We start from the raw sequence: 13,435 nt of genomic DNA, 5'->3' as shown, positions 1-13,435 counted from the left end.
TAAAATCACAAATATTGCCTCACAATAAAGACAGTCCTTATGCTAAAGACTGTGTTTTAAGATAATTTGGCCAAATGGACATGGTTCTGGCCATGATGGGGTAAAGCCATGGGGACAAGTCTCCTGGAGAAGCGAATAACAGTAGCTGGATGTGAACGGTAAGTGCAGCTGGGCACCACTGAGCCTTCGTGGTGACCTCAGCAGGATGAGTAAGTAGACCCAGAATTTTCCATGCAGCAGTGAATATTTTTTTTCACTTTGCAGCTTTCTCCTAAGGGTCTCAGGAGAGCAATTTTTCTTTTTTCCATACTGTTTCCAACTGCCATAGACCTTCCCCCCAAATCCCTGTAACTCCTGCCTTATCAATACAAGAAAGGAAGGAAACATAAACTGTTCAGTGACAGGTTCAACTGTTTTTGTTCTTAACTAAAAATGTGGGAAATCTGTGGTGGTAGGAGAAAGAGGTGAAAACACGTCAGCACAGCAAGGTGACGTGTCTTTGCAAGCCTCCTGCCTCTTGCTGCTCTTCCACAGGCACAACCAGCCATGAACACGGATGCAGTAGGAGCAGATGTCACAGATACCCCGGGTTACCCCATTATGTTCTCTAGCAGTTCCTCTTGGCACAGACCAGTTTGATCAATGATACAGGGAAGACTAGATCTGAGCTGACACAACAGCACATTGCAGGACAAGGCACGTTTGGGTCCTGCCTGTCAGCACGATGTGCCATGTCCATGGGGACACTGCATCTGTGTTAAGCACAGCTACGCTGAGCTCCCATGGTGCACAAAACTTAAGTACTGAATTTTCCCTCTTTGCCTCCAGCCATCCCTGTTCTGCTTCTTGCTAAGTCAATTAATATCTACCATACTAGCAGTAAAGGACCCTCGGGAAAAAGGAAACCAGGGAGTAGGCTGGTTGTTCCCGATCTAGGCTCACCCTGTGCCAATACGGCATATTTTCTAGAGTGTTTTTTACAATTCAGTTTAAATGACTCAGCTGAGGGTTTTTGTATAACTTCTGACCACAGCCTAACAGTTCTCACAGGAGGTAATATTTCCTAGTGTTTGGCATGAGCTTTCCTCCTTTTCATCTTAGCACTTGTGCTCCTTCAGCAATCCTTACCCACTTCTTTCCTTTCTTCATGCTTACAGGCTACGACTTTGTAAGTGGTTACTGGATCCCTCAGTTTCCACCAAGCCCTTCACCACGCAGCGTAATATATCACATTCATTACTGTTATGCAAGTACCTAGACAGACAGGCTTTATCTAGCTGTTTTAATCTTTCCCATAAACCAGTCCTTAAAGTCCAACAGAGGTTTGAGTTATTTTATGTGAATGCCCTCCAGTTTGTCAACATCAATCTGCAGTGCTCTGATCTTTGAATATAACTGGATTGTCACAGTGCTGACAAGGTGTGACCATTTTCTTTCTGGCAAGTCACCAGCTACTTATTTGTTGCATTTTATTAATTGCACTTAATTCTACCTCTCTTTTTTCCCAGTTCTGTTATGCTCTCTGTATTACACTTTTTGTGGCAAGCAGCACCAGATGATTGGATTCTTTAGTCTCTCAACAGCAAAGGTTATTGCTGTAAATATTTAAAACACAGAAAACTGTGATATATGAAACAATTAAAATCCTTTCAAAAGCATCCTCTCTCTAAATGCACCTCCTGGTAAACTGAATTTAAGTGGTAGCAAAGCAACCATATAAAACATTGCCTTTCATTTCTGTCAATGCGAAATATTCCCCCTCTCTGCTCTATCTGTGAGTTCTTGCTCCTCACAGAATGAGTAGACATTTGATTAGGTACAGATTTAAACACAAAAAGATTTTCCAAGCCTCAGTTCCAAGTTCCAAGCAATTACCCATTTGTTGGGTGTAACTCACTGCAGGGTCACCCAACTGGAGAGCAGAACAGAGAAGGCTCTTTACAAATCAAACAAAAAAAAATTTAAAAAATTCAAGTGTTTCACCTCGCAAGGAATTCTCAAAAAATGTGCTTCCCTCCAGAGACCTGAAGTTTGTCTCATTCGAGGGCTGAGCATTTTCCTTTCGCTAGCAGACTGGCAAAGAGGTGGAAGGCTCATGCTGAGTGAATGAAGAGCTGTCCTGAGCAGACACTGGATTTTCATGGGAGCTCCTGTGAGCTCCACTTATGTCACCTAATGGTGCTGTCTGCCAGACACTGGACCCTTGCGCTTGATCTCAGGTATAGCAAGCAGGATGTATTCACCTTGCCTGCTCTCCAGCAGCACCAGCAGCAAAATAACTTTGCAATCAAGGCAAAATGTCTCAGTTGTGTGCCTAGATCTGCCCTCAGAGCAGCCTTTCCAAGAGGGAACACAGCTGTTAAGGCTAGTGGTCCTCTGGTGACCCTGCAATGCTCTCCCTGAGGAGCACACCTGGAGATGATAAGTGCTAGTATTGGTCCCCTAGGTCTCAGATAAGATAATCAAGATTAAATGTGATTTTTTTTAACACTAAAACCAAGTCAGAACAAGAAGCTAACTAACTAGCTCTGACTAGATGACACCAAGTGGTCATAGCAAAATTTACATTTATTATTACTGGAACACTTTGCAAAACTTTCACCCTTTGAACTGGAGTTTTGCAGCTTTGCCATTTGAACAATTTTATTTTTTGTGTGGGAGCCACTATGTCTGGGTATTTTGAGTCTAAGAAGAGTGCTCAATCTGTCAAAAAATATAAGGGAAATATTTCAACATGAACTGCTACCACACTCAAAAGCCGACTTTCAGTATATTAACAAGATACAGATTCTTAAGCACTAGTTATAGATTTAGTTAATTAATGGTTATGCTTAATGAAGTGACTAATAACTAGGGTATGCAATGATGCTAATATAGAAGTCAATGAAAAAGTTCCTATTACTTAACCATCAGAGGTCTTTGGATAAGGCATTGCTTGGACTACTCAAACCTACCAAAATATAAAATAGCTACAGATCAGTTACCCCATTATTTCAGAACAAGTGTTTTTCACTTCTTATGCTCTTAGGGTTATAATATCAAATATCGTAAGAGATATTGGAACGTGTCTTTACTGGACAAGATACTTAATGATGTAGGAAAAGAGATGTAAGTGGTGCATTTTCTCATCCATTACAATTTTGTGTACGATGTAGAGCTACATGAGCAAATATCAAAATGTATTTTTAAAAGTTAGTCATCTGCTGGAATGTGTTCTGTTAGGATGTTTTCTTTTCTCCCTTAGATGACTCTGTGAAATACTTCTCCAGTCATTTTGCCAGCAACCATGAAACCCCAGCAAAACATCGGAAGTTCAGCCAACCCAAGACTGCAAAACCGGCTACACTGAAAATTAACTCAACAGGTTCTTCCATTGTTTTTGGAGGGCTTCAATTGTCCCCCACTAAACAGTCTGAACGTGCACAGGCATATGTGAAAAAGGAGAGGGGTGGTGATGTGAAAGCAAATGCTCTCTGCCCACAGGGAAAGTGAAGGTGAGAAGCAGATCTGTGGGGACAGGTGTGTGGATACGTACACTTTGTACTACCTCTGTCCCCAGAAATGAAATTTTGTTCTCTTTCTAACAGAGTTATCATCTTCTCTAAATATTTTCTGTTTTGACTCTGATCCCCGTACAAGGCATGTTCTGAATAGAAAAACTGTGACTTGAATGAGAAGGCAAGAACAGCATCAAACACACAATGGAAGGCAGCCCATGCCATCCTCTTTCGTCCTGAGCGTTCAGAGCAGGCTAAATGGCCTGCTTCTGTCACTGATGGGACAGCCACCGGCTGCACTGTGAGGATTTACTGCCCTGTGCCTGAGCAGGCCTGCCCCACAAGTGCATGGCCCTTTGACCAGCTGAACTACGGTGGCCACTTTATGGACTTGCTATGTTATAAATACTCTGCGCCCCTCCATTCACTGGAACACACCCCTATTCCTCATGATTCACCTTGAACCTTGGGCTGTGTTTCCTGAGCTCTCCAGGTTGCTTTCTGTCATGCCTATGTCCTCACTGTTATCGCCAGATCTTCTAAATTTCAAATAATCTTATATGCTCTCTTTTTCATCGCTCCAGTAGTCTGCTTACTTCCCATTTAAGATCAAGAAGAAATCAGTGGACCAAACAACAATCCTCTCAGACTAGCCTGTAAAGCATTGCTGGCATCTCCTTTTTGCTCTTTATGGCAGTGGTTTTATCTGAGATAAGTTTAATTAGCAGAAAGTTAAGATTCCTGCAGAAACTCTGCTTGGAAGAGTCATCCTGAAAATCAAAATACATATTACTTGTGCTATTTTGTTTTGCTGTATGAAACAAACAAAATATGGGTTTGTTAATAACACAAGTGATGGACTTCAGATGAGCCCATGGGCTCTTAAAGCACAAGGACTCTGGCCTTTCTGAAACCTCAGCAAAAGCCTCACTCTGGATGAAACTGTGCCCTGAGCCCTGCAGGGTACCTGGCTTGGGAAGCAGAGCATACAAGTGACATGTAGTCATCACGTAGGTACTAACCTGCAGGGTACTTGGCAAATGCCTCCAGCAGGGCACTTGCTCTGTGTGGCGATACCCTGTCCTTACTCAATACCAGCAAGAAGCTTTTCCCTTGTCCTCCTTACTGTCAGACTCCCTCTTCAGAGCAGGAAGGTTTGTCCAGCACATTTCCTCAGCACAGACTGTGCCAAAGGAAATGTCCTACTGTCCCAGAGGAAATGTCCTACTCGCCTTTGCCCTCCCCAGTGTGAGTGTGCCTACCTGAGCGCCCTCCCCACCAGCAGCTGAGGAAGGGCAGCAGCAGGGAGGTTTCTGAAGCTCATCCCTCTCGCCTCCCTCCTTCCTGACAGCCAGCAGGCTGCAGCTTCAGCTTCAGCTTGGAATTCCCCTATCAGAGAAGAAAAATCCCCCCTGATTGCAGAAACCTAAATCTCCCACAGAGGTGGACAGATGATGGAGTCCAAGTGCCACTGTTCTGACATTGTCACCTCACCCCATATCAAAGCGCCTTGTTGTGAGGCTCCCAGCCAGCAGGATCTCTAAGGCTGAGGCAAACATTTTGGTGGCTTAGGGACATGGACACACCTAGTAACCCTGGGGGCACCCAGGGTTTATGGCACCTATGTTCTAGGCCCATAAACAGTATAAAGGTAATACAAGAGATTAACTAGCTGTGCTGTTGTAGTATAACTTGGAAAATACTGGAGCTAGTCTGCACTGGGGAGCAGCTGCTGAGCCTGGAAAATCAGTATGGTGAGTCTGAGCAGATGTCACGGAAAACCATCATGGCCCTCATGACTGGGAGCCCAGCACAACCACTGCTAACCCTGTGCACATCTGGAAAATCCACCAAAATGCTCTGGAGACTCTGCATGCACAGGAATGGGGAAGGTAGATAAGACTGACTTGACTGGCCTAGTAGAAGAAGGAAGGAGAGAATACGTTAAAAGAAAAGGCAGGGGTGAGAGAGGGTTGGGGAAAGGCCAAGATGGTGAAGGCAGGGTATTTCAGGCAGAGTAGGAACGAATGAGCCAGAGGGAGTGACAGGAGCGATGTGTCCAGAGCTATGAACCAGAAGGACGAACTGAACAGCTTTTCTAACAGTCCAGAAGCAAAGAGAGATGTGCTTGGGAAGCCAGGCAGAAGCCTGAACAAAGTTTAGTCTATCTAGCAGAAACGTCTGCTTTTTCTCTGCTTTTATAGGAAGACCTGGTAGCTACACTTGGAGACATCCTTCATGTCTAAGCAAATGAGGGTAAAGAAAGCACCAACATTATAAGCCGTTCTCACCAAGACTGGAAGAACTGATGTCCTCAGCCTTGTCCAAGGAAGCAGAGGAGACAAGAGCTTTAGGAAGGAAGAAAAGAAGTTCAACGCTGGCTGTGTAAAGGTCAGAGGTGGGAGAGGGATGTAGGAAGGGTAAGAGCCTATCAAAAAAGACACCATGTAAAAGCTACTTCTGTGACTGGGGAGAAGTCATTGCTAGAAATGGAGTCCTGTGAGCTGTGGTCCATAAGACAATCTCAGGCTGTTCCCAGAAAGGAGTTGGCAAGAAGGAAAGGAGCAAAGGTAGAGACCTGAACATGTCTCATGAAAAGCAGTAGGAAAAAAAGGGACAATCAGAAGCAGGAAAAGAAGCTAAGGAGCAGGGCTTGCAGAAGGCCAGAGAGGGCAGCTTTCCAAGCAGCAGTGATAGCCTGAAAGAAGATAAAGTTTCAGAGACCTGAGATTTGGCTTAGAAAAGGAAACTAAAGTTTTCAGCTAAAAAATCATTCTGTGGTCAAAAACTATGCAACAGCGACTAAGGTAGAAGCTGGAAGAAAGAAAACATAAAATAACAACATCTGTTTCATCCTTAACACTAGGAGAAGAACACCCTGGGACCTCATGGTGTTTTGGCCGGGGAAGTGTCCGTTTGCTGTGGGTCCAGAAGGGTCACAGGCCTGAGGGAGTGGTGCCAGCCACCCCAGGTCCTGCAATGGAACCCCAAACGGGAACTGCACAGATCCAAAAATGAAATCTCTGCTCCTTGCAAAGGTAAGCACCAACACCCGCGCAGATCCAATGAGCACCAAAAGCAAAGTCCTCTCACATAAATCGTAAATGTTCTTGGGTTAACATCTGCCCTAAAAAATAAAACACAAGAAAACAACTTACCAAGCAAAAGAAAGCATTTAGCATTTTGGAAAGCCTTCAGTCTGCATGGAATTTTTTCATCTCTTGCACCACAAAGAACAGTGAACACTTTTTAAGTCACTGACAATTAGTCTGACATGTCCTCAGAACTGCAGAGAAGAGATTTCCTCTTGAAGAGAAAGTCTGATCTTTTTCCTGTAATATGACATATTTTCAACCATATATAAACAAAAAAATATATACACAGAATAAAATTAATCATAAAGATGTTAAACTAAAATACTACCAAAGTAATATAACATTTTGAAAGAGAAAAATATTTATCACCATAAATCAAAAATACCTTGACAGTATCCTTTTCTTTTAAAAGTGAGAAGAAAATTGGAATTAGGCCCAGCTCCTACAGAGAGCTCTTCAATTTCTGTATTGAAGCAAAAGTCATATTCAGTCAACACAGGTTTTCCTGATTAAGCTCAGCAGGATCAAATGCGATATTAACTAAAGAATCACAAAAATACTGCTTTAGGCACAGGCAGCTATAAGAGAAAAGACTGATCACAACCAAGACAGAGGCAGTTTCTCTCCGGCAGAAAATGAGAGTGATTGACAAAAGGGAACTTTTTTGCAATTTAGAACAACTGCTTTCTGCGTGGACACACACTCATGGCAGTATTTAAAACTCTCAGTTTGGGGGAAAACAGTTTCTCTCTTTGGCTTAAGTTCCTGATCCAAACTCTTCTGTGGTGGAAGACTCTGGCTCTTGACTGGATTTATGCCTGCTTAATTTGGGTATAAATTTTACCAGCTGAGTATTTGTTTTGACCCTACACATTTTATTGCAGAAATTTGCAAGATGTTTTCATTAATAATATTCTTTTTCCAGAGATCATAGCTTCTTCTACTGACAATCAGATGTTTAGTGTGTCCTTTTATTTATCTAGCTTCATGGGATCTCTAGTTTCAGGGTCACTTCCAGGTGCCAACAATGACTACTGTAACTGAAGAAGCTCATTAAAATACCATGGATCTAGCCAGAATATCTGGGGTTGCTTACTTTTGTTATATGCGTAATCTATATACAGGAGTATTTTTAGGGCATTAGGTGATGTGCCTTATTATTAACAGCTAGGTTTGAAGCCTGAAGATGATACACTATTTTCTCTCATAAATACAACTCAGCTAACACCACTGCTGTTTCCTTAGCACTCCCTGAAAATTGGTTCCTTCCTAACTCTCTGGAAAGCATCTTGTTCTTTATTTTAAAAGAACAACCAACAACAAAACTCAAATAATGACAATTCTCCAGTTTCTGGCAACCAAAAAGCACAAAAAAGTCCCATTTGGAGTGAAAACTTTCAAGAAAGAAAAGGAAATGTGGAAAAAAGCTGACTAAAAAGAAGGAACTAAAAAAGGCAGAATCCCTTTTGTCCAAAACCTACTAGGTTTTGATAAAAGTAATTCAAGAAGGTCCCCATTTTCAACACAAGTTGTGTTTATCTAGCCTTGCCAGTTACTAGCAAGTCAAACCACGCTTCAGCATTGTGACAATTTATTTAAACAGAGATGAGTTTCAACGAGAAAACTGTGCTTACGTGCTCATTTTTACAAGTACTTTATTTCCAGTATAGTAGAATAATTTTATTATTGCCAGAGCTCTATGGATTTTAAAAGAGCTACCTCTAAAATAGATTAAAGTTCATAATTTGTGTTATGCAGAAAACCATGAGACTAGGTTCTGTATATTTTTGTGAGGTAATTAAGTGGCCTGATTTCCATTAATAAAGAAAGTGCCCTAGTTCCCATTAACACCATTGAAGCCGTTCATTAAGATGACTAAAGTTAGAGACTCCTTAAATCTTGGCCCATAGTCTTTGAAGAAAACACAGAGCCAAAGCCAAGGAGATGTTCAGTGAAAGTTTAAAATGCACAATGAGGCCCTAATTCTCTGCTGCTGCGTGTCTCCTGTGGTCATGTACAGCTGGGTACAGTCCTTGTAAAGTACTACCAGGCAAGAATTTTGCACATGTGTAGAAAATCTAGACCTGGCTTTTGCAGAACATATATGCTGAGTATCAGGCAAAATGCTGCAGTTACCAAGACTCTTTGACACAATGACTTTAAACTATTAGCAGGCAATTACTATTTCTATTTTACTGATAGGGGACTGAAATAGAGAGGCAAAGCAAGCTAGGCTAGATGAAAATGCCCAGGAAAATTTAATGGAGTTAATTTTCAGAGTGGATTAGTTAAACCACAAACAATTCTATGTAGACATCCATTCAAAACTAAAGCTGCTTTTGTTCTGTTCAATGTTATTTTATTCTGAAAGTGAATTAATTTAAATCAAATTGCAGCCAGTTCTGTTGTGAATAAGAGCATGCAAATTGAGGTTCAATACAGTTCACAGGCACTTTTAATTTACACTTTTGTTAATTTAATTAATTGTCCTGAGCTCACATAGAAAGTGTGCCAAGGTGCAAAGATTTAAGGATAAGGCTCTTCAACTGCAGAGTTTGTCCTCTCCAACTAGCCCTCCCCTTGGGGTGCTGCTCAACTGTCACTAGACAGCATAGCCCTGGATCCTTGATTTTGTGTGACCCAGAGGAGGTATTTCTGTCTTTTCCTGTCACCTACGATGTAGTGACAGCTCTCAAGGTGAGCATTTCATGTATTTAATGGGAGGACTGGACAAACCTGCAGCACCTATTGACTAGGGGCCAGGGGGAAGCGCTCGACCCAGGAAGGTGCATACATTGACCTCTGTAGGCACTGAAAGCAGAGTAGTAGTGTGACATATCACAGGGATACCGAGTTATGTTTTCAGTGGTCACCCTAAAAACTTGATAGCTTCACTACTTTACCAAGATCAGATTTGCAGAGGTGTGACTCAATGATAAACATTAAAAGATGTCACTGAGGATTTATAAATGCACACTGAATCTTCCTTCCTTCCCACTCATTTTTTTAAATCATATTCAGCTTGAAATTTCAGTTTCTTGCAGCAAGCCTCCATGCAATTTTTATACTTCCCAAAATTGAAGTAAGTTGAAGTAATCTACTGGAGAGATTGCATCCAGCTCAGGGCAGTGCAATTCTATTGGTATCTACACAGTTATTGTCATACTACAGCAACCACCTATTGACCCATTGGCAAGAGTCCTACAGCCCAACTAATAGTCAAATATTCCTCCACGGTACAAAAAAGCATGGAATGCCATGCATCCACGTCCACCCGTGTGCAACCACTGTCTAGGCAAAGTCACATGTTTTAAGGTCTCTTCCACCTTTTTTGAGCATTATTTCCTTCAGCTTCATAACACATGGTTTCCTCAGTTCTCTGCTCTTTCTTCAGTCTGTCAATCCCACTTTGGTATGAATTTAGCCAGAAATCATTGTAACCTTTTAGTTACAATAACATCAGAGGAAAAAAAAAAGAGGGAAAAAAAAAAACAACACCAAAAAAAAAACAACCAAAGAAGGGCTTTTCTCTCGGTTTTCAACTTTTCCTGGCAGTTAATGATGAATTCATCAAGAAAAAAAGAAAATACATCGTTATTGTCCATAGTCCATAAATGTGGATTGACTTTCTCCACTGTTCTTAGAGCTTCCTAACAGGAGAAAGTATCTTAAAAGTAATAGAAACGTTATCCCATACGGAATGAAGGAAATGGGATGCAAACGTTTGTTTTGGAAGGAGAGGGTAAAGTATAAAAAAGCAGCTCTAAGATTAAAAGTTTGAGTCTCTTCTGCGGCCAGTAACGAAACTCGGGACAATCTTGAGTCACATTGAAGAGAGCTGCTGGGTAAAACTTCAGTTCCTTCAGGAGGCCACGCTCTTCTTTAAAACGTTCTTTAAAACTCCTATTTAATCGTAAATGTCTCGCAGCTACCTAAAATGGGTAATCCTGAAATCTCGAGGAAACGGCAGATTCTTTTGGGGAGACAGGACGCGGGGGCAGGGGAGGGGGGGGGCGTTTTAGACAAGCGTAGCTTCTCTACGGGAGCCGGCTCTATAGATGTAACAAGAAATGCCCTGCTTTCCTTATTTCGGTAGCCACTTCTCGGAACCCCTCGCCCTTCAGCCCCTCGCGGGGGGCACCGGCCCCACCGGCCGCCTGCGTCTGGCCCCGTCCCACAGCCGCTCCCAGGCCCCGGAGCTGCTCCGAGCTTTTATTCGCACCACGTTTTTCAAGGGGGGGAAAAAACAAACCCAAACCAAGCCGAGGAAGGGAGGGAGAGGGAGCTGCCCGACCTCCGCCCCCCCGCCCCCCCCGGCCGGCCGCCGCGGCGGTACAGGGCGCCTGCGGCCGGGGAACCTCCCGCGGAGCCGCTGCCGCCAGCCGGGGCTGCCTCTCCCGGGGGAAAAGCTGCTCTGGGGTCTCCGGGGAGCGAGGGTCTCCGCTAGACTCTCTCTCTGCCGGCGGTGGGTGAGGGCGGGGGCTGCCCCGGGGCCCCGCGGCTCTCAGGCGGGAGGCAGGGAGCGCCGGCGGGCTGCGGCAGCCGGTCCGGCTTTTTCCCTTTGGAGGGAAAAATACCGGGGAACCGAGGAAGATGCATTTCTCTGGGCTTCAAATGCATGCCTGTCAACGCTGCTTGCTGCTAGCAGAGCGGATAATCCCACCGTAGCAAACGCTCCGCGGAGCCAAGCTTTACGGGGCCATGGGAGAAGGACGCGTTTCAGCCGGACCCAAGGAAAACACGAGGCTTCGCCCCGCGACGGCGGCTCCCCGGGGGCGCAGGGCCCGCCGCACCCCTTGCCCGGCCCGTGGGTATCGGTGCTGGTCCTGCCCGCCGGGGGCCGGGGAGCCCCCCCTGAACCCGGAGCCCCCGCCTGCCGCAGCGCACCTGCCGCGGCGGGAGAGCCCGGGACCTGGCGGGGTGCGAGCGCCCGACTTCCGAGCTGCGAGCCGGGAAAGCCTGTAATTCCTCCCCCAAGAAGCAGGTAGATCTAAAAAAAAAAAAAAAAAAAAAAAAAAAAACAAACAAAACACCAACAAACAAAAAAACCCCAACCAACAACAACCAAAAAAACATCCACCAATAATAAAAATAATAATAAAACTAATCTGGGCAAAATGAAAACAGCAATCGCTTCTAATATTACGAGCTTCTCGGAGGAGGGACTTCAGCAAGGTTGCCAGAAGGATTTAGTAGCCGGATCCACGACAAACAAAGCAGACATAAGCTCTGCTCCGGGAGGTAAACATAGGATGGCTCAGGTTTCTGTAGGAGAAAAGCACAGAAGACTGATGCCCCCGGGGGGGGGGGGGGGGGGGGGGGCGAAATGTCGTAAGGCAGCAGGAACTCTTTCCAGAGTGAGCAGAAATTACAAATCCAGCGGCACCGAAGCGTGACATTAAAGATTTCTGTGCAAAACCCCGAGACAGCTCTGAAACGCACCAATATCCCCGGATGAGTAACGTGTTTTAGCGGGGATGCAGACACCCACCCTCGAGCCTGTTGCCTCCCATTCGAAGTGTTTGCAGGCGCATCGAAAGCAGCCACAGCCCGAGCAAGGTAACACGGGCTTTAACTGCCGAATCTCGCCCCCCTCGGGAAGGCGATTTCTGCGGCGGGGGCATCGTCTCCCGGCCGCTCCCGGGGAGACCGGCCGAGTCCCGGGCGGCGGCGGCAGCGGGCCCGGCCCTCGCAGGTCCCCCCGTGTCGTTACAGCACAGGCAACGAAGGGAAGTTTTCGGTTTGGGGTTTTTGTTTTGGTTTGTGGTTTTTGGTGTGTTTGTGTTTTGTTGGTTTTTTTTTTTGTTTTGTTTTTAATCTAGGAACGCCGGCGCCGAGCAGTAAAATTGCTGAGTCTGCTCCCAGATTTCTAAAGCGCTTGTGCTTCGAATTGCAGTCGGGCGCCGCAGGCTGCTCCTGCTATTCCACTTCTCCTGAAAAGTCCCGATACTTTTGGGGGGCTTTTTCGGTCAGATCCTATCAAAGGGACCATTGTGGGGAATGCGTCCCAAGTTCCCGGGAGCTGCCTTTGCCTTTCCCGCGGGCGCTCCCTTCTGTTGTTCTAAGCAGCCGAGGAGCTTTTAGTAACTCTGCAAACACGGGCGTGAAAAGGATGTCCCGGTAGGGCAATGAGGCATGAAATCCCGCTGTTCCTTTACATAGTAGCAACATGCACATGAAAGAGCAAAACACCCGACGTGCCACCAAGTACAATTGCATAGATTGGAGGGTGTTAGCGGGAAAAAGAGCTAGCGCCTGTTTCTCTTTCGGCACGGCCCTTTCTCTCACGCACACCCGCCAACGAGCCAACCAAGCCACCTGTACCTGCAGCAGGATTTAACCGAGCAGAAAACTGAGTCACTGGCACCATCGGCTGCTAAATATAAGGCAGCCGAGGCAGAAGCGGCCTTGGCGCTGCTGAGCGGAGCCGGGCCGGGAGGGTGCTCGCTCCCCGCCGGCGCGCCGAGCTCGTCAGCCTGTCCCCAAAGGACGGAGCCATCGCCCCCTCCAGCTGTCCCTTCACCCCCCCGCGACCCGCCGGTCCCCTCTCCCCCGGACCGGCGGGGCACGGTGGCCTCGGCGCCACGGTGAGGGTGGCGAGGCCGCGCCGCGCCCGCAGGGAGCCCGCCCGCCGCCTCGGCCTCCCGCGGCCGCGGCGGCATCTGCCGCCCGCGCCTCCCCCCGGCAGGTGCTGCGGCCGCGCTCCCCGGAGCCGTAGCCCGGGGCGGCCGGGCGGGGCGGCTAGGGGCTGCCCCCGGGGAGCGGTACCGCTGCCTTCGCGCCCCACTGCCTGGCCGCCCGGGGCTGCAAGTCCTCCGGGCCGCCGAGGGACCCGCGGCTCCG

Source organism: Falco punctatus (genome assembly GCF_963210335.1).
Source record: "Falco punctatus genome assembly, chromosome: 5".
Classification (NCBI taxonomy): domain Eukaryota; kingdom Metazoa; phylum Chordata; class Aves; order Falconiformes; family Falconidae; genus Falco; species Falco punctatus.
Note: the sequence above shows the minus strand (reverse complement) of the source record.